Source organism: Thunnus thynnus, chromosome 24 (genome assembly GCF_963924715.1).
Source record: "Thunnus thynnus chromosome 24, fThuThy2.1, whole genome shotgun sequence".
NCBI lineage: Eukaryota > Metazoa > Chordata > Actinopteri > Scombriformes > Scombridae > Thunnus > Thunnus thynnus.
In genome coordinates this window covers 14,722,620-14,742,631 of record NC_089540.1, presented here as the reverse complement: position 1 = coordinate 14,742,631, position 20,012 = coordinate 14,722,620, and the positions used below count along the sequence as shown (strand labels likewise).

At 39.2% G+C, this 20,012-nt stretch overlaps 1 protein-coding gene across 7 annotated transcripts in view; it reads right to left on the bottom strand.

The window, feature by feature from the left end:
* LOC137176781 (inositol polyphosphate-4-phosphatase type I A-like) overlaps positions 1–18,720 on the bottom strand; it is a 50,936-nt gene extending 32,216 nt beyond the window's left edge. For 4 of the 7 annotated variants that reach the window (XM_067582700.1, XM_067582706.1, XM_067582707.1 and 1 more), the window contains exons 1-2: positions 18,574–18,720; positions 5,843–5,933 (exon numbers count right to left, since the gene is read on the bottom strand). The gene's annotated coding sequence lies outside the window, so the exon portion shown is untranslated. Of the gene's footprint in view, positions 1–5,842; positions 5,934–11,447; positions 11,559–13,274; positions 13,419–18,573 lie in introns of those variants that run through there. The other 3 variants (XM_067582701.1, XM_067582702.1, XM_067582704.1) reach the window with 3 other exon arrangements.
* Between the last annotated feature and the right edge of the window lie 1,292 nt (positions 18,721–20,012).

Genomic DNA, 20,012 nt, shown 5'->3' with positions numbered 1-20,012 from the left:
ACACACACACACACACACACACACACACACACACACACACACACACACACACACACACACACACACACACACACACACATTGTCCTTGGTCACTTCTGGGGACATTACATAGACTTACATACATTTCCTGGAGACCTACCTTAACCTTAACCACTGACTTAAAAATCAGCTTTTGTCCCCAACTGGACAACCCGTCCCCAGTTAACTGGTCTTTAGTCTGACCCTGAAAGTAGCCTATGACAGACCAGCAGACAGAACAGGTGCTTAGATTGTCTGGTGACCAAATATCACAGGTTCAATTCCCATAAATGTGCCTCTTTAAGCGTCTTAGACCTCCCACGTTGAATATGAAACCTAATGATTTCTATTTAGAGGCAGAATAAGATGTGGGGATAAGGTAGCTACATGTTACAAAGAGTCATTTTTGTCACTTTCACTTTTGTGAAGCTGATCATCCCGCTGCTGCTGCTTCGCATTGAAAGAATTCAACAGGCCAAATGTGGGTTGACTTCTTTTGTGAAGCAGCCACAGGAAGCACAACGTCACTGAGGACTGAGCTGATCGCGACCAGCTATTAAAAGTGATGATGCACACCTCCAACAAACCCTTCTGCTATTGGTCGGAAAACTACTCGTGTGTAGCATGATGATATCAAATCACTGTTGTAATAGTTATTGATGGGTGACTGTGTTTGGTTGCACTGTAAACAGATACACCAGTTACCTCTTCTGTTGTATTTCTGACAGAGTAGTTACTCAACAAGTGTTTGCTGTGGTGACACAGGTGTCATCAAATCAACCAGGATTACAAATGTAAGTATATTTGTTAAAATATACTATTAAGCTGCAGTGGAACTACAAAAATGTATTCTTCCATTGCAAGGTGCACAAAACACACAGTGCAAATAATAAATTTTCTGCTATCACAAGCTTTTCAAATTACACAGAAGCAAACGCCTGCAAAGAATTTTCTCAGACTCGGTGCAACTCTGGTCTTTGTTACCAAAACTAGAAGGAACTTTCCAGTCTCTCCGCCAACTGGAGTCATATTTTCCACTCACAAAGCCAAAATACAACATGGTTCGAAAGGGCTTAAGACATGCACTTGCTTCCAACTTTCCTTATCAAAAACAGGTGCAAAACACATCAACTTCCTGACTTTAGTTGGAGTTATTGGTTGAGTTTCACCTGTCCGACTTTTCAAGTCCCAGAAACACATTTTCCGCACTTTTTTCAGTGATACAATAATCTCATCTGTGTGCATTATGTACTATAAACCTATATATTTCTGTCCTACTAACCCTGACTCAAGCATACCAATAATAAACTGGCTTTGTAATATGAGGGCTGTGTGTAACAACTCAGAAAGAACAGTGAGTCCATTATTTTTCTTCTACGGTTACAATTCCCCATGCATCCTCACAAAGACACCACACAATCAGTGCAAATCCCTTCGTGTACGACCTGCAGAAGACGATAGATTTAACACCTCAAATCAATTAGGTAATTTGGCATGCCTGGGAATTTATTGTCTTGCCAAAACAGAACAGTGATGCAAAAAAAAAAAGAAAAGAAAAAGAGAATATTACAAGCTGAAAACACGAAGTCCAAGTCAACCTCCTCTCTAAATCCACAGCTGCACAGAAACTTCAGTGAGGGGGAAAAGCTGCCATAAAAGGGAGCTCCAAATTTAGCCCGGCGTGTCAGTGTATGTGTGTATAGATTTGTGAGTCACATGAATTGGGGCACGCACACATGCCGTATAGGGCCAGAGCCTCCTGACACATATAACCCAAATCCAGGATTATGTAAAGTAGATTTTGGTTCATTAGGGGTATAAAAAGGCTTAAAAAGCTATTAACAAAGGCAATTATTGGGAGCTTTTAAGTACATTTGACAGGTTTTATTGTAAAATACTAAAGCAAAAAAATAATTCTACAAGTTTCTTTTGTCAGTGTGTTATACTGTTCACATCTCAGCTCCTATGAACAGTCAATGTTGGTTTCTTTTAACCGGGAACAACATATTTGTAGGATGCTATGCATATGCTGATTTGTAATTTTTGTAGTTCTACTCATATATATTAATGTTATTCTCTAATATAAGTCTTATGTATGCCAGTTGTGTTGACTGTAATGTTTAATATATGTTTTTAAATGTGGACCCCAGGAAGACTAGCTGTGCTTTAGGGCACAGCTAACAGGGATCCCAACAAATAACTACAGTCTTTTCCTAACTTTACCCAAGTAGTTAAAGCTGCATGAACTTAACCAAACCTTAAATATAGAAGTGACAGATAGAAGTGACAGATCAGAGAATGCTAACAATGACAAATGACCTTAAGTTGGAGGACTTGTTGAAAAGGCAGCATGACTGAGATTAGATATTATTTTCTTTTAGATATCTAAAGACAACCTTTGGGAGCAGTGATGATTGAGAGCTCACAAGGAAACCTTGGCAAGAGCCCACAAGAATTCAATATGGGTGTTATAAAGATCTTAGGTTTTTAGGAATCATGTGATTTGCCATTGGAAAAAGTCTTTCTTAACTTTTTGGCTAACCTGCAACCACTGATTTATGAAGGAGACAAGAGACAGTTACAACCTGGTTTCTAAAACGGTCTCGTCTCTGTGTGTATATTTATGTGTACACGTATGTCCGCGTGTTTGAAGCTTCTGTCTTAGTTCCATCCTCTGGCAAGAAAGACAGTTCAGGAGCAAGAGAGACAGAGTGCACAACAGTGAGAGTCGTGTTGACCATACATGGTGAAACCCCATTTTTACAGCTTCCTCTTTGCCAAGAGACCTTTCACACACTGGCGACGGACGAGGCATCACACCACACGTTTTTGAGAGAGAATGTGTCGAATCAAATCTTCTCTCAGACTCAATGACATGTTCTTCTAAATTTGGTTCTTACTTGACTCTTTTCACGCAATATCCAAGGAAGGATGCAGAAGGACAATTCCAAAAGTTTGTTAACCAAAATTGCAGCAGACAGTGAATTTGCTGTAGCTGATGTGAATGAATTGAGTAAAAACTGAAAAATTAATGGTGCAACAACAGTAGAATATTCAGATGCCTCTCAATACTTTCCTGGTTTTTGCAAAAGACGAGGGGAACTCATGAAACTAAATTCCATAGTTTTTGTTTAGAGGGGAAAACCTGGTCACTATTAACTATGGTGGTACATGTTGCCCATCATATTTGGTTCTGACTCACTACCACAAGAAAATGAAGAAGATTCACAGGAGTAGAAGTAAAAAAAAAAAAAAATCTTTTCAAAGGCTTTCATCTTTCTCAACTTCAGTAGAGGGCTCCCCTTTAAAGTCAAAGATTTATGACCATGGGTTGCACAAACTTGTTCAAAGCCTTTCAAAACTGTATCTTTTCAGTATGAAGTCTGACTATTTCTGTTCTCACTTCCTTTCATTTCGATGGTTATAAGTAGTATGGTAGTGTTCAAATTGGCAGGTTAGATAAGAGCTAAAACAGAAATCTCTGGTCTGTTAGGAACAAAGTTTCCATTACACTGCCTAGTCATTATAAATCTACCGTGAATTATAGTTTGACTGAGATCCAGCAGCACTACCAGATTAGTGTGGGATTTGAAGTTGTGCTTAAAGGGATTAAAGCTGAAATTCAGTAATCATAAAGGACCAGTGTGTAAAATTTGGTGGCATCTAGTGGAACAGACTTGGCAGAAATGGAATGTAATATTCATAAGTATGTTTTAATTAATCTATAATCCCATGAAAATAAGAATCGTTGTGTTTTTGTTACCTTAGAATGAGCTATTTATATCTACATAGGGAGCAGGTGCCCTTCCATGGAGGCCACCATGTTGCGCCGCCATGTTTCTAGAGTGTCTCTAGAGAGGGCCTTTCGCATTTTTCCCCGAGTTTTGTGGATACTGTAGGTTCTTCTACCCACTTGGAAGGGGAGGGGGAGGCGTATTCAGTTGGTTGCAATCTGCCGCCTCACCGCTAGATACCACTAAATCTTACAAACTGGTCCTTTAATGCCACTGGATAGTTTCACTGCATTGACTACAACCTCTGATACGCAGGAATACAACAGTGTTTTAATGATTTGATAAACAGGAGCATGACGGAGACCAGCAATTACAGGTAGTGCGATTAAGTCATTGAATAAGTCTCTGGAGCCTCGTAGTTCTTTCTCTTTCTTCATCCTTTTGTCTTTCAATCTCTCTCACATCCACACAACCTACACCTGTCTTCTGAACTAGACAGTATATGAAAATACTATTTCTATGAGTCTTTTTCTTATCTGCCTCTCAAGTTAAGGTTTGGTTTAGGCAACTTAAACAACTTGGTTAAGGTTATTTTGTGTTGGGCGCTTTTTTGACCCATTCACCCATCTAAACCTCCTCCCTAAGAGGTTTTGCGGTGCTAAATCATTACTCTTCAACCACATTTGCTTCTTTCATAACAGGAAACCTGATTATTGGTCATTTTTAAGTGTTTGACCAAACAACCAATGCTTTCACAGACTGCTAGAACTATGAAAAATTGCATAAATATGAACCTGTAATATACTGTATGTTTGCAGTTTCAAAAAGAAGGCCCTGTTGTAAAAATTCAAGATACACTGCACAGTTTACAACTAGAACTGGACATTAACAAATTAATAGTTTCAAGGAAGTTACACAGCATCCATTATCCTGAAGGTAACGGTCTATTAATGTAAGTACAGACTAAGAACTTATTTTAGAAATCAGTATAGGATGCAGTGTTATTGGTACAAAGACCTGTTTGTACCAACAAATCAGTGCCGCTGCTGTGCTCAGACTGATATGTAAAACGTGATGAGAGTGTACAGCAGCTGCCTGCTCCCTCTGGCCTTTCAACTGCCAGTTTAGAGGAACCTTCAATGTATTATCTTAATTCTTGCCAAACTAGTTTACAATTAATAATGTTTTGGAGAAATTAGTCATCAAGACAATCAATATTAGATTACAGTAATGATAGGTTATCAGTGTTTCTTTCTAAGGTTGCCAGGATTCAGTTATGAGCAGCGCCACTTCACTGCTTCAAGTCAATGGAAAACAAGAAGCAGTGTTAAGCTTAAACAAACAATTATGCAACAGATTATGACTACAGAACAAAAAACTGCCAATGACACCCTGTAGAAAAACTTTCATTAATCATAATCAGTCTTAAAATTATCTTTCCCTAATTGAAAAATGCCTCAAATACATTGAAATCATTACCTGCCTGTTGCAATCAGTCTGTTTGTCTGTTTTGTTATTTAGCAGGGTATCTTAAAAAAAAGAGACGTTAGCCAAGGAATAAGTTATTTATTTTTATGTTCAGTATTTTAATTACTTTCTAATGAACTACTGCACTATATGGCACATGTATCCCATTATACCATGTTTATCACTGGTTGCATTTTGACGTTGAACCAGATGCAGCTGCAGATGCAGATTTTAGAAGATTCAAACACTTTCTATTTCACTTTCTATTATTAGATAGAGATATACTTCAAAAAATTTTGCAGACTTGGCAGGGATATAAATCCTCTGCGAGGGCTTTCTCTTCAACTTGTTTCCAATGCTATAAACTATAAACCAGATGAAAAAGTTGATTTGTGTTCAGGCAAATAAAATGTTCACTTGTACTGTGAGAAAATAGGAATTTTAATAATCTTAAATCAAGATCTGTCCATTTTCTCTGATCATTTGTATTAAAAAGTCACGAGATTTAAAAAGAGGAAACAAGAAGAGCTTTACATGTGAGCTACTGTACCTTTCATCTGCTGTGATTTGATATTGTGAGAGTGTGAGACAGTTTATGCTCTGATTCATGTACATCTACTCACAGACTTCTGCTGGGATGAAAGAAAAGAGGAAGTGAGTTGATCCAGGTTCAGTGAGGAGGATCTTCTACAAAGGGCAGCAGAAGTTCACAATCTGAAGAGAGAGACGAACAAAACTTGTTTTAACTCATATTTTTCATTTTTGAACGGCTAAAAAGGGGAAGAAGATCTATTTGTTCACATCCTAGACACTTTCAAGATTCCAATCGGCATTTGTTCAGTGGCCCTTACAGCTCCCCTTCGCCCACATCACCAAAAATAAAACTAAAGAACGACAGAGCAGATTTGTCAAAAACAGATTTGTTGCTTGATTGAACCAATCATAGAGATGTTCTCTGTCCATGTGTGTGTGTGCGCGTGTACCCTCTGGGATCCGCATCAGAATAAAGCATGAATAATTTCTTTAGAGGGACGGAGCAGCTGTAGCCCTTTCACATGAAAATGAGCATCGCCCACAAACACACAGTCACAGAGAGAGAGAGAGACAGAGAGAGAGAGAGAGAGAGAGAGAGAGAGAGAGAGAGAGAGAGAGAGAGAGAGAGAGAGAGAGAGAGAGAGACAGAGAGAGAGAGAGAGAGAGAGAGAGAGACCTCAGTCTAAGTCATGTCACTTTCTCCACACCACACAAGTTAAATTCTGATATCTGAATCACACGTCTTGAGAAAACATACTCATACTGACTCATATTCTTTAAAAAAATCACTAACAGTTTGCACCAAACACCCTGCAAATATCATGACCTGCCTTTGACCTTGAATCACTAAATCAGAGAATGTTCATGACGTTAACGTGATAATATTAGTTCTGTTTCCACCCCTGCTTGTCTGAAAACCATCAAATGACACAACTCAGGAATGACATTTTTAGGTAATTTCTCCCTTTCTGCAAAACATCTCTAAATATAGAGCTGGATGATCAATATAGTATCAATAAGCAACAATCCTTTTTTCAGCTCTTTCAGGCCCTGTTACGTTCAAGTGATAAAATGTGTGTGTTATAGCTTAATACAATGGAAAGTATTGAGAGGCATCTGAATGAGAAATATCATTTTCACATTGTTAATTATTAAATTTTACAGTATTTGACTTTGTCAGTTTTATCCAGATCTAATTCCAGTATGGATATTGTATCTATTAATGGTTTTTTAAATTGAATTTACAGGAAACTACTTTATCATGGAATATAGTTCAATTGTGATATAAAACTACATGTAACTGTGATAGAAGATTTTATCCATCACGTATAAAAATGTCTATCACAGTATTTTATATCATGATGTTTTCGAGGGTAAATCAATTCAGATATTGCATTGCTATAGAAAATGTAATAATTAACAAATCAAGGCATAAATCACAAAAAAAACAAGGCTAATAAAGTTTTGGAGTGTGCATGTGTGTGTTTTTTGTTTTGTTCCTCTCACAGTGAAGCGAATTGTAGAGTCACATTTAAATTTTGTAAGCAGCTTCTTTTTTTAAACTGTTATCATCATTATTGTTATTATTTTATCAATCATTCTGAGCGTTAAAAGCTGTGTTTTATCAGCACGAACGGGTAAAGATTCCATCAGCCTGCAGGTCGCAGCTGTGTTTTAATACTTCAGAGAGAAGTTTAGATTTTTGAAAACAGCTGTCAGTGTTAAATCATTTTGGTTCTGGTTGGCGGAGTTTTATCAGACAGCAGAGGTTTAAGGGATTTGTTTGTGAGAGTGTGATGTTGGCTAACTAATGCCTGCGGCGAGCTGTTTACCTTGTGAGGCAGCTGGAGAATCCCTAATGTCAGGGTTCAAATCATGTGCTTGTGGGTGAACCAACAGTGGTTCGGACCGATCAGCGTCCTATGAGGAACTACTGGCAGCTACGGGCGTGGTTTAGGGTGTGACGACAGCGAGAAGTGTTACTTCAAAGTGCCCTTTTCCAAAGAGTTTCCAAGGACGACTTCTCAGATGATTCTTTGTAACAAACCATCTAGAGCGTCAGGTTAGCGAGCTGTACTTCCTGTTCAAAGTGGATTCACTAACCATGAATTGGCTGATAAAACAGTCCAGGCAGCACCTTTGATAGAGAGGGAACCCACCGATTTAAACATTATAAGATAAAACTTAAATAAAAGTGAGCTTAAACAATCACAGTCAAACAGAGAGTAATGTTCCCGTATAAGCAAGATAAACTGAGATACTGTACAGCCTGACACTTCCTCTGCTAACAGAGGATTATTATTTAGCAAAACGCGTTCCAGAGCACATTTGTCCGATAATACACTTTTCAACAAACAACGAACAGAACAAAAGAGAGGCAAACAAACCTCACTCTGCAGTGTGTGTGTGTGTGTGAGTGTGAAACTGCTTCTTGCTCAAGTGAGCAGCACTTCCTTGTGTTATTTAAGGAAGTCTCTTACAAGAATCGGTCTGACAACAGTAACCGTCTGCCAACTCGGGTGTGTGGCTGCACTTTATATTTGGCTGCGTTGTTGCTATAATTACAGTAAAGAAACACAACAATAACACACACTGACCTTCGCATATATGTCTCTATAAGTCATGCACATACAATAGCATTAAAAGAAAGGGAGGACGATAACCAACCGTCTCCTTGGTGACCTTTAAGAGCTGGTATAAGAGTCAGTACTGCTCAGCCGCGCTCACCCCAACCCTACTTTACCTTAAACCTAACTGAAACCTTTAAGAGGACATAACACGCACATTTACAGATCTATATTTTTATTCTGGAATATCTTATTTATCTTATACTGGCCCTTTATGCAGCCCCTCAGTTCAGCCTCTGTCTGAAACAGGCCATTTTAGCTCCTGTATCTTTAAGGCCTCCCTAAACTTCTCAAACAGGCTACATCTGTACATGTTCAAACCCTAATCTGAGCTGAAATATGCAAATGGACAACGCCAACAACCCATGGAGCAAACTTATCAACAACCATAGCGACCAAGGCTACGGAACAGACACCATTTGTGGGCATGAATGAATGACCTGACCTCGTTCTAAGGAGGAAGTAGAGATAACTTTGCAAACGAAAGCATTGAGAGCAGGCTGGAGCCCTGGATTTTGACTTGCAAGGAGCATTTCTACATACGTTCACTTCAAGTTTTGGAACTTTGACCACCAACTGACATCATAACAGTATAAAAAATCTCAAAAAAGTTCCCTTTAAAAGGTATGCTATGCAGGATTTTCCTAAAAAAAACAATGTATAGACTCATACAAAAGTAATCCCTCTCAATTGTCACTTATGACCCTGCCGTCTGCCTGTATATTCTTATTATTTAGCTGTGTTCGGGATGCTTCTGGGCGTGTGAATCCCCCTGCCAATAACAGCACGCAGGATGTGAGGTCGTAGCATAGCAACCAGGTTACATGGCTGTCTCCGTCTCTCCTCTGCTCCGCTCTGCTCTCTGTCTCTGTGTCATGGACGTATAAAGAGCTGCAGGTCTGTGTGTCTGCTCTCTCTCTCTCTCTCTCCAACCTTCAAACAGTCCTTAAAGATTGCACAAATATGCTCACCCTCAAGATGTAAAACTCAAACTGGTTCTCACAGAGCTAGATATACGAGAGCACACTCTACACCCACACACAAACACACCAGTGAGTTCCCCAGTGAAGAGAAACTCAGAAGCTACCTTGAAGTCACTTTCATTATTGGTTAAACCATGTGACACAAATGGGATAATTCCACTTGTTTACAATGTTGTACAATGTGACTATGTTGATGGGAACAGCATTATCAGTCTTCTGTATTGATTATTTTGTAATTGGTGGACTTGCAACCTTGCATGTTGGCAAAGTTCTCACTCGCTGCTATTTAGCAAACAGCCGGGGGGGGGGGGGGGGGGGGTTCCTGCCACTGACCATAAAGGAAACGAAAAGAAGTGCAAGATATCTTTGAAGATGGGTGGATTCTCATAGATATAAACCACGTCTAATGCAGCAGTAAGAAACAGCGAGGCAGTAACAAAAAACAGGCATCTTTTGAGGTTTAGACATGACGCAGGAGAAATGAAAACATCAGCGTGAAGCGTTTGAAGAGGCACTGAAAGCAGAAGTCAGCTGGCAGGGTCAAGTTACGAGTCTCTCTTTGACTGGCTCCGAGGAGAAACTGCATGCACCAGTTCCTACGATATGAAGGAAGTAATCAATGAAGACTTGCTGACGAAGAACAGAAGGATTGAGCCACTGGTTTACTAAAATACAGTTATGATAACACAAGTCGACAACGCTCTATTGTCTTGTTTGGTTGTGGACGTATGGCACCAAAGGTTCCCTTTCTTCAAACTATGAGTATAGTTACGGGGCTGAAAATTGCAAAGTTCTCCGCTATTTCTCCTACTGATGCAATTAGTGGAAACTTAATAAATGAATCTGTCAAGCAGAATAATTGCATTGAGTATGGATGACGAGCTGCAGTGGGAACCAAACCAAAAAAAACAGTCTTTGAAGTATTACTTTTATTTCATTTGTTATGTAGTTTTTTGGATTGGGTTGGCAGTGAAGACCTCCCATATAAATAAGGCTGTTCAGTATCCCGATCAATATTTAATTAGGTCATTTAATCCTGGAATTCTTGTGCAAATCAGATTGTTAAAAAAAATTTCAGGGCTGTAATTGTGCAGCCTGACACCGACACCGTTTGTTGTTGCTTGAGTCAAACCAGTTTTTGAAACAATTAGACGATTAATCAATTATTAGATATGATTATTACAACTATTCTGATAATCAATTGAACGTTTAGATCACTTTTGTTAGTTCCAGGTTCTTGAATATAAGAATGAGCTTCTTTTCTTGGTCTAACATTACAGTAAATTGAATATATTTGGGGTTTTGGATGGTTTCATGATGCCACCTTGTGCTCTTGGATATTGTGATGGACATTTTTCATTGTTTTCTGATGTTTTATAGACCAAACTTTTAATCTATCAATCGAGAAATTAACTGTCAGAGTAACTAACTTGCAAGATGATGACCATCTTGTGAGCGTGTACTCTTTGGTAGAAGGTGGGATGACGTCATCGACAGGCGACCAAATGAAACACCGTTACCTTGATTAAAATGACGAATTTCTCTGAGTTTGAAAATTGTTGGAAACATTGAGATAATGTAAGTACACAACTCAACAAAACATCTAACATAGGACGAGTCGTTTTAAGTCATTTTAATGAGGAAAAGTTACATATTACACCTTTAAAAGATCATTTTCAATAAGTGAATATTGGAGAAAACAACACCAAACAGATCCATGTGACCGTGACCTCATCTAGTCTGAGGAGATGTAGGCATCGACCAATGAATCACCAGAATCATGAGACAAAAAAAACAAAATGTGAGTCACCTCGCTGAAGTCATAGTCTCATTAGAAAGACAGTAAGCACAGGACAGATTTCTCTGCGATCGCTTAAAATAGCTAATTAAAACTGCAGCAAGCTGTTGTTTTGCTTTATGGTGCAAAACTGTAAGAGCGAACTAAAGCTATCAGAGTTTCTGGTGGCAGATGGTAGAAAAAGTGAAAGGGCGACGGCTATTTTATTAGCTTTTAAGAATGAACAGGTCTGCTTTAAGACCTGAGAATACTGTGGGCAGCTCTGTTCCTGGTTTGCATGACAGACCTGTGATTGAGTCTCCAGCCATCTGCGCCACAATGATGCTGTTTGCCAAGACTGACATTTGTCTGCCTCATTTCATTTGTCAGCGGCGTCGCGTCTAACATCACGGGGCTGCAGGGCGTTTTCACTAAAAAAAAGAGGTCTGCTGGGGGGACGAAAACAGTATATTTCACACTTACATACACACAAACATACACATGGGCACATTTAATTATGAAAGATGTTACTGCTCTGTTATCTTGCTACACATATTTCTCATCATTTTCCCCTTTAGAATATCTGTTATCCCAGTATAAATTTTACCAGTGTCTGGATGAGGCCGGTATCTGTTTTGGCAAACTACCCGGTCGGTGTGACAAAGCTTTTTGTGCACTTGCAGTCTGGCTACAGTTCCCAGTCTTTGGTTTACATTTGTGTTTCACCCTGTAAACATTTCTCTGATTTAAAGTGAGACAGGGAGTTCAACAGCAGAATACGGTTCAGTTCAAACGTTTCCAGCGACAGAGAGTGGTAAGGTCAAGGGTCAAAGGTCATAGTACTTGATCAGATGCAGAGGGAAGACTGGTGCAGGGTTTTCTGCAGGGTTTTATAGTGGAGACGGACCACTCTGCCTGAAGGATGACCCCTGCTAACATCATAAAATATTAATACACTTTTATGGAGAGAGCGAGGTGGCTATTTTTTTTTTTTAACTAAATTGGTCAAAAGACGAGATACATCAGGACCCAGCTGGCTCTTTGTATAGATTGGATGAATAGAACTGAAATGCTTGGTTGTTTAATTGATTAGACAATCAACAGAAAAATAAGCAGCAACTTCTTTGCTAATTATTAATCATTTCAGTTATTTTCCAAGTAAAAATCAAACATTCTCCAGTTCCAGCTTCTCAACTGTGAAAACTTTCTGTTGCTTTTTTTTTTTGGTATTATGAGATTGTTAACTAAACATCTTTGGGATTTGGCATGTTAGTAAAATAAATATTGAATCAATTTAAACATGTGATTAAAGAATTAGTGGATAAATAGAAATAATATCTCATAATCAACTAGTTGTTTAACTCATTTTTTAAGCCAGAAATTCACAGGCTCCATTTATTTTATGTCACTATAAATCAAACATCTTTTAGACTGTTGCTCTGAGAAAAAAAAAGCAATTTGAAGATGACATTTTTTACATTTTCCCACTATTTTCTGATATTTTATAGACCACTGAGAAATAAAAAGTTAGTTGCAGCAGTAGTCATGATGGTCTACCTGACAGAGAAGTAGTCCCACTACCAAAACTCTCTATCCGTCTGCACAATAGCAATATTTATCTTTATTTATCTCTCATTTTCTGAGCTTACATCCCTCTCTACCTGCCTGCCTGTCCACTGGCAAAAAACAGCCCTTAATTTAAAAAGGCAGAGTGATTTTTAAAAGTGAAAGCCACAGTAGAAGTCGTCTACCTGCCTGTAAAACATGGTAGAAGTCCTCTCACCGACTACTGAAACTGTTCTACAGCTGGTGACTGTGGCAGTGAAGCCATCTTTCATCAGTACAGCACTGTTTTACAAACATTTGCTATTGTATATGTCCTACAGTTTAGCAGAAGTCCAGAAAGAATGTGCACAATGTTAAATGTTAAAAGATAACCTATAAAGCACACGGCATGATGGTGCATTTTCTACCAAATGCATAAACGCAGCTCAGATGTCATTCTCAAGACATAAAACCAGCGTCACCATCCGGATCTGTGAGTGTGTTTGTATGACATCAGTGTTTCAGGGCTGATGATGGTTAAAAAAAAAATGCCCGCTAAACAGATGGCAGCCTGAGTTTACACACATACCCGAGGATGTCTGCTTCGCTCTATCTGCTGCCGATGGATGTAAACAAACTCACGCTGCAGACGCCGTCACGAGGCAAAGACACTGCAGCTGCCGCCAGCCCTCGCCCTCTCCCTCTGCTCTTCCTCCTGCTTTCCATCTTCCTCTTTCTCTCTCTCTCTCTCTCTAACAGCTCGCTGCTTCCCAAACGTTCGAGCCAATTAACTCTTTCTCTGCCTGGTCTGCAGCAAAAACAGCATCACCTCTCTCGCTAGGGACACATCCATCCAACTTTCTTTCTCTCAGGACACCACTTCTGTCTACTGCTCTCATTTCTCCACATTGAGTCTGTGTATCTCACCGCATGGACACACTGGACTCTGCTTAAAAAGACAGTGTTAGGATTGATCCGGCATATCAGATCGGTGCATCCCTGTTAGCCAAAAATGTAATCAAAGATTCACTCATCCATCCATTTTCTGCCCAATTGGAATATCTGGGTGTCATTTTTTTTATTCCAAACAATAATGTTTTAACAAAAAACTCATGTTATGCCAGTTTTGGTACCTGACAGTTGAGGAAAAAGCCTAAACAGTATCCAATATATTTTTAGATTTAAACACTGATATCCTACAGTAATATGCACAAGTTTGCATCACATATGAAGGTGATCCTGATGTTTATATCTGGCAAATGCATCTAAAAATGCTTGTTTATTGCTTTAAGATTTCTACAAGAATACATAATAATAAAACAATACATAAGGGAAATACAGTCACATGTGGTAGAGGTGCTAATTATGTTGTTACTTGTATCACAGAAGAAAAAGCAGTTTGTTTTCTGTGCTGTTTGGATCTTAATAGGAGTGATAGGAGGAATGAGCCCTAAAGTAATTTATAAATAATAAAATAATTAAGATAATGACTTCAGTAAGCTGCCTCTGTTTTCACCTGCACTGTGAACCAGAACAGATGCAACCCGGGTAAGCCGATCAAAGAAAAAGGGTCGACTATCGAGGTAACTGTGTCATCATTTTCACAATACTGAAAGAGAAAACACTTTACAGCTTTAAAACTGCACTGAAGCTACATCAATCTTTTTTTTTTTTTTGCAGGATTAAAATGTTTGATAGGACAGATATTTTTTGCAGTGTGCAGATGGCTCGTAAACAGAGGCTCTCGGGGGACGTATCACGTTTTTTTTTCCTTGCTCCATGTGGTGGTCCTATCTTTGGCACACGCACACACACACACACACACACACATGCAGTACAGGTTTCACTCTTCTTTTTTGATGCTTCTCCATTTTCCCCCCCAATGCTCATCAATAATAAATTAGGCATGAGAGCTCCCAGCATCAGCAGACCAGTGTGCGTCTCTGTCAGCCCTGTTCAACTCAACACATGTACACTTCAACACCGTGTGTGTGTGTGCAACTGCTAAGGAAGGACACACACATAAACATAGAGTCTGTACATCACAGTTTACAAGAAGAGATTTTTAAAGATGTTCTGCAACTTAAAAGCAAGAAGCAAAGTGTTAATTAAGCTGCAGAGAAAAGAAACAACCCAAAAACAAACAATGAAAACTGATTTCAGACACCAGTCTTCTTACTGTGAGTCCAGCTCCTTTCTCAATAACATATTTTCTTCTTTATTTATCTTCTATTTGTCTTTAACTGTGAAAATAAACAATAAAAATAATAATAGCAGTGAAATTAAGGCTGAAAAACAAGTAGTTAAACTTTACTTTTCCTTAAATGTTCCTCATTTCCAAACATTTTCAAGTCAAGTTACAACTTATTTTTATTAATTTAATCCATTTGTTTATTTTAAAAAGATGTACTTATTTGTTATATTTATTTCTACATAGTTGTAGAATAATCTCTCATCTGCATTTGTTTTGTAACATGCATCTTGTGAAGTTTAGATGAGACTGGTGGGTTATTGAGCGATCCATTTTGGTGAAGAGGGTGACACAGCTCATTAACGACCCACTGAGTCTCTATCAGCTCCAATCTCCTCATTATGTAAGCTATATGCTTCTCTTCCTCCATCTATTAAAAATAGACGAGCAGCGAGACGGCAGCAGACGGCTAACATCTGCCGCAAAACGACGCCGCACACGTGCTCGCTGTGTACATGTGCGTGTCGTTGGATGGGAGCGAGGAAGACAGAGACGAGGGGCGAATCAACAGGCTCCTGCTCGACCCTCTTGGGCTTGAGTGGGAGAGTGTGATGAGTCACCCCACGCTCGCGCGCGCGCGCACACACACACGCACACACACACACACACACACACACACACACCGAGTTATGACGGAGATGGAGGAGAACACCGAACAATGTGATTTAAAATCAAATCACACTCCATCAATTCAGCTCTGACAGTGTGAATAACCTGTTTTGCTGAAAACGATTCATCTCCCATCTGAAACCTTTTCAATCGAGCCAATTAACAACAAAAGTCACTATAATTGCACCAGGGCTGCAACTAATTAATTAATCTTTTAATCTAATCCAATGCCAGTAAATAAATAGTAAAAAAATGCCTGTTATAATTCCCCAGAGTCAAAGATCCATCCACCCATTCACCGCTTATCCTCTAGAAGTTCAAGCTGGAGCTGATCTCAGCTGACACTGGGCGAGAGGCCAGAATGGGTCGCCAGTCAATCACTGGGCTAGCATGTAGTGTAGAGAGACAGGTAACCATTCACACCTGCAGGCACCAATTAACCTCACTTGCATGTAGGAGGAAGTTCCCGGAGAGAACTGAGAGGCGACAGTCGTGCCACCAGAGTCAAAGGTGACGTCTTCAAATGTCTTGTTTTGTCCACCCAACGGTCCAAAAACCCAAAGATATTCAGTTCACTATCATATATGACACAGAAAAGCATAAATCTTCACATCTGAGAGGTTGAAAGCAGCAAATTTCTGACATTTTTGCTTAAAAAATGACTAAAACCAAAATAGTTGGCGACTAATTGTTGCAGGTCTAATTGATACTGATGCTCAATTTGCAGCTAAGGCCTGAATGACGTTGGGTTTTGATACTCACAATACTGGCACTGCTACTAACGATTTTTAAAAATGAATTTAATATATAGTCTATTTCACACTACTTCCCAAAGCCCAAGGTGACATCTTTAAGTTCCTTGTTTTGTTCTAACAACACTCCAAAACCCCCAGGTATTGAAAAAATGATGTCAAACAGAGAGAAGAAGCAATTACTAGCATTAAATAACTAATCAAAATTAATTAATTAGCCTAATTGTTGTCATGCTGCCAGTCAGCATCCCGAGAAGTCCCAGACCGGATCAGAACCAGGGATGTTTAATCAGACACTCAGACACATTGCTGCTATTATTCTTGTCAGAGTGGGTAGAAAAGACCTCTGAAACATTTTCAGCATCTGTTTTCCACAAAGGCACCACATCAAATCTGGAAACGTCTCAAGAATTTTTCCCTGCTGAAAAAAAAAAAGCCGGCTGGCAAACCGGCTGGTTCGAGTTTTTAAAACCGAAGAGACGGAGAGCGACAGGAGATGATTTATGTGGAAAAGCCAGAGGAAATGGAAGTAATGGGGTTTTCCCAAGACTGCAGGTAGAACAAAATCAACACGGAAAAAGCGAAGACGGATGGTTCAAAAGATGATGAATTATTGGTTTTGGGGCAAAAAAAAGTAATTCAGTGGACACGAGAGGAAACAAACTCAAAGGTTGCCACGTCTGAAGCTATAATGAGACACTAATAATGATCCAAAGTTGTCACGTTTGTTGCATATTGTGCAGATCATAAATTCTTCTTCTGACCATGAAATTCATTCTTCAGATTTGAGAAGAGTAAATGTAACAAAATCTTCTGTCTCAAAGGTCGACTTACTGGCTTTCTGAGCTTTCAGCCACCTCTCTTGTTACCCCTGATGATGACTAATCTGATGGTCTTAGACTTCCAAGGCCAGTCGGATCCGATGTCAAACACCATCCTTGAACAGAGACGGGGCAACTGCTGTACTTCCTTCACATATATGACTACATGTGAAGACACCTGAGAAGTCAGCACCCAACAGTTGTAGTGCACTCAAACAGTGAAACACCATCCTCCCAACAAACTATCACATCTGTGTTCGCTAGAAGAGGCTGTAGTGATGTGCGTGCAGAGGCTTTGCTTTACAGTGGAAAAGGACATGATGCCTGTAAACATGAGATACTGAAGTACATGAACCAGACTGTCACATCCCCTCAAGAGATACAATTACTAGCTGCATTGAGAAGTTTGTGTCTTTAAAACCATCGCTGCACATGTATTCATTTATTTCATTTTTTCAGGAGGGCACCTGCATTTAAGCTCACCACCTAGGACAGCAAACGTGCTCAGGACGGCCCTGCAAGCAGGTCACTCTCCACCTCATAAAGAGCCTCATCAGCTCCCCAAAATATCGATGTCCAGCTGACCTTGACTCGTGCACAAGCAGTGAGAACAAACCCACTGACAGCAGGACACACACAAAAAAAAAGACTGTGGAGGAAATGTGTGGACAACATGCAAAGTCACACACTCAAGACTCAGCACATGTGCACATCCACAGTCAGCACACACACACAGCTGCAGTACAGCACACACACACACACACACACACACACACACACACACACACACACACACTCAGCAAAATCAGTACATTACCCTGACTGCACAATAACTAATATACTAATGAGTGTGTCTGCATGTGTGCAAGATTTGAAGGCTGTAAACTGCAACATCAGTCATATCATGCAATAACCATGCCCAGACATGACATGGCAATACTGTTTACACTCACACACACACACACACACACACACACACACACACACACACACACACACACACACTGGAGGAAAATGCACCGTTTCCCTAAGTTACGTAATACTAGCGGCAGCAGTGTTTCTCAGCCTGCAACACTCAATGAGCCACTTACAGACTTTAATATGTCCTGTCAGAGGAAATTCTTCCTATGATATGACACACAAGCACAATTATGACCAATTTACTAACTGTTATCTCTGTTAAGTACGTTTTATATCCTCTGTTGATCCCCTACGTCCTGACCTGCCCTGCCGTGCTCAACTGCTCGTTGTCCTCCCTTGTTTAGAAGTTATATGCCATAAATATAAGGCTTGTTTACTAACATAAAACAACATAAAATACTGACTTAGCTTACTAAACAAGCTTCCGTTACTGTGTGAAGTAAACACTATCAAAGCACGCAGCCGTTAGCCGTTAAAGCTGCCGTTACGCTACGTGTTTTGAATTAAAATTCGTGATAAACAGTCATTACTTACCGGCTCAGTTTCGAGTTGTGATAAAATATCCGTTTGTTAGGTGTAAGCTAACTGTTGTGAGGAGGACTGAGCTCTCAACCTTCCGCACTGTTTCTGTCTCTTTCTGGCTGCAGTCGCCGCTGGTTACGCCTCCTGCGTAGCACGCCGGCTGCGTCATCACGCAGGCTCCTACGCAACACGTAGATTTTTTTTTCCAAACGATGACATAAAAATATAATAGGCCTAATTACAGGCCTATTATTTCTCTGTCGAACAAAATTAAATATGTTTAGTAAAGTGCTGTACTTAAAGATCCCTAAGATGTAAATAAAATACTCTACTTTGAATAACAATTTGTGTCTGATATTGTTTTTCCACATAAAAAGTTATATTATCTTGTTATCATCTGTTCCTTCTCCCTCATTAAGAACTCAAGTATGTAGAAATATGCAAATATATTTAATTTCTAAAGTTTTCCTGCTGGACACAAGATGTCTCCTACTTCAATGAAAAGTTCATGCGTGCCTCAAGTTTCCACATCACATTTGTGTAATTTGAATATTGGACCAGAAAAACGTCCAAACCAGTTGAAATGTGCACAAAGGAATTTTCCACTTTCAGCAGATGAATGTGAAAACTGTGTCAAATTCTGCACATACATCATTCTGCACAGTGAAGCTCAAACATCCAACTGTAGGGACACATAGAAAAACACTTTTTTGGGTAGAGGGGGACTTTAAATATAGTTTTGAAGTACTTGTGTATTGTCATTTTAAACTATTTACTTCTATTCCACTAGATTTCAGAGGCAAATTGTACAAATCTACATTTAGATGACAGATACTACTTTGCAGAATATGAAATGTGACATATTGTTATCGATTAAATGACCCAACAGTATACAAATTAGTTAAAATGCGTATAACTAAATCAGCTACAACATTAAAAATGATCTTACACATTAATGCTTCAGTAATAACTATCCGATAGTGTGATATGTACTTATATAACACTCACAAGGACAATTTTCCTGCACAGGCATGTGTCCTTACCTGGTAATACTTACATACTTTTACTTAAGTAAGATTTTCAATGCAGGACTTGTAACAGTATTTTTATGTTCTGTAATGTTTCACTTTTACTTCATAAAAGAACTGAGCATTTCTTCCACAGCTGGCAATAACTTATACACAATGTAAATTATTAAAAGCTAACAACAATTTACTGGATACAGACACACTTATATATTGTATATCTAGCTATCTATTCCTAAAACATGCAAGCTAAGCATAATCATCGTCACACTATAAGTAGAATAGTACCTTATTACAGCTACTTACAACTACTACAACTGCAGTACTGCATGTCACTACTACTACCCCCACCACAACTTCTGCTGCTGCTGCTGTACTTCAACTATATTAATTGCCTGGAAGAGCCACTACCCTCATTACAAATAC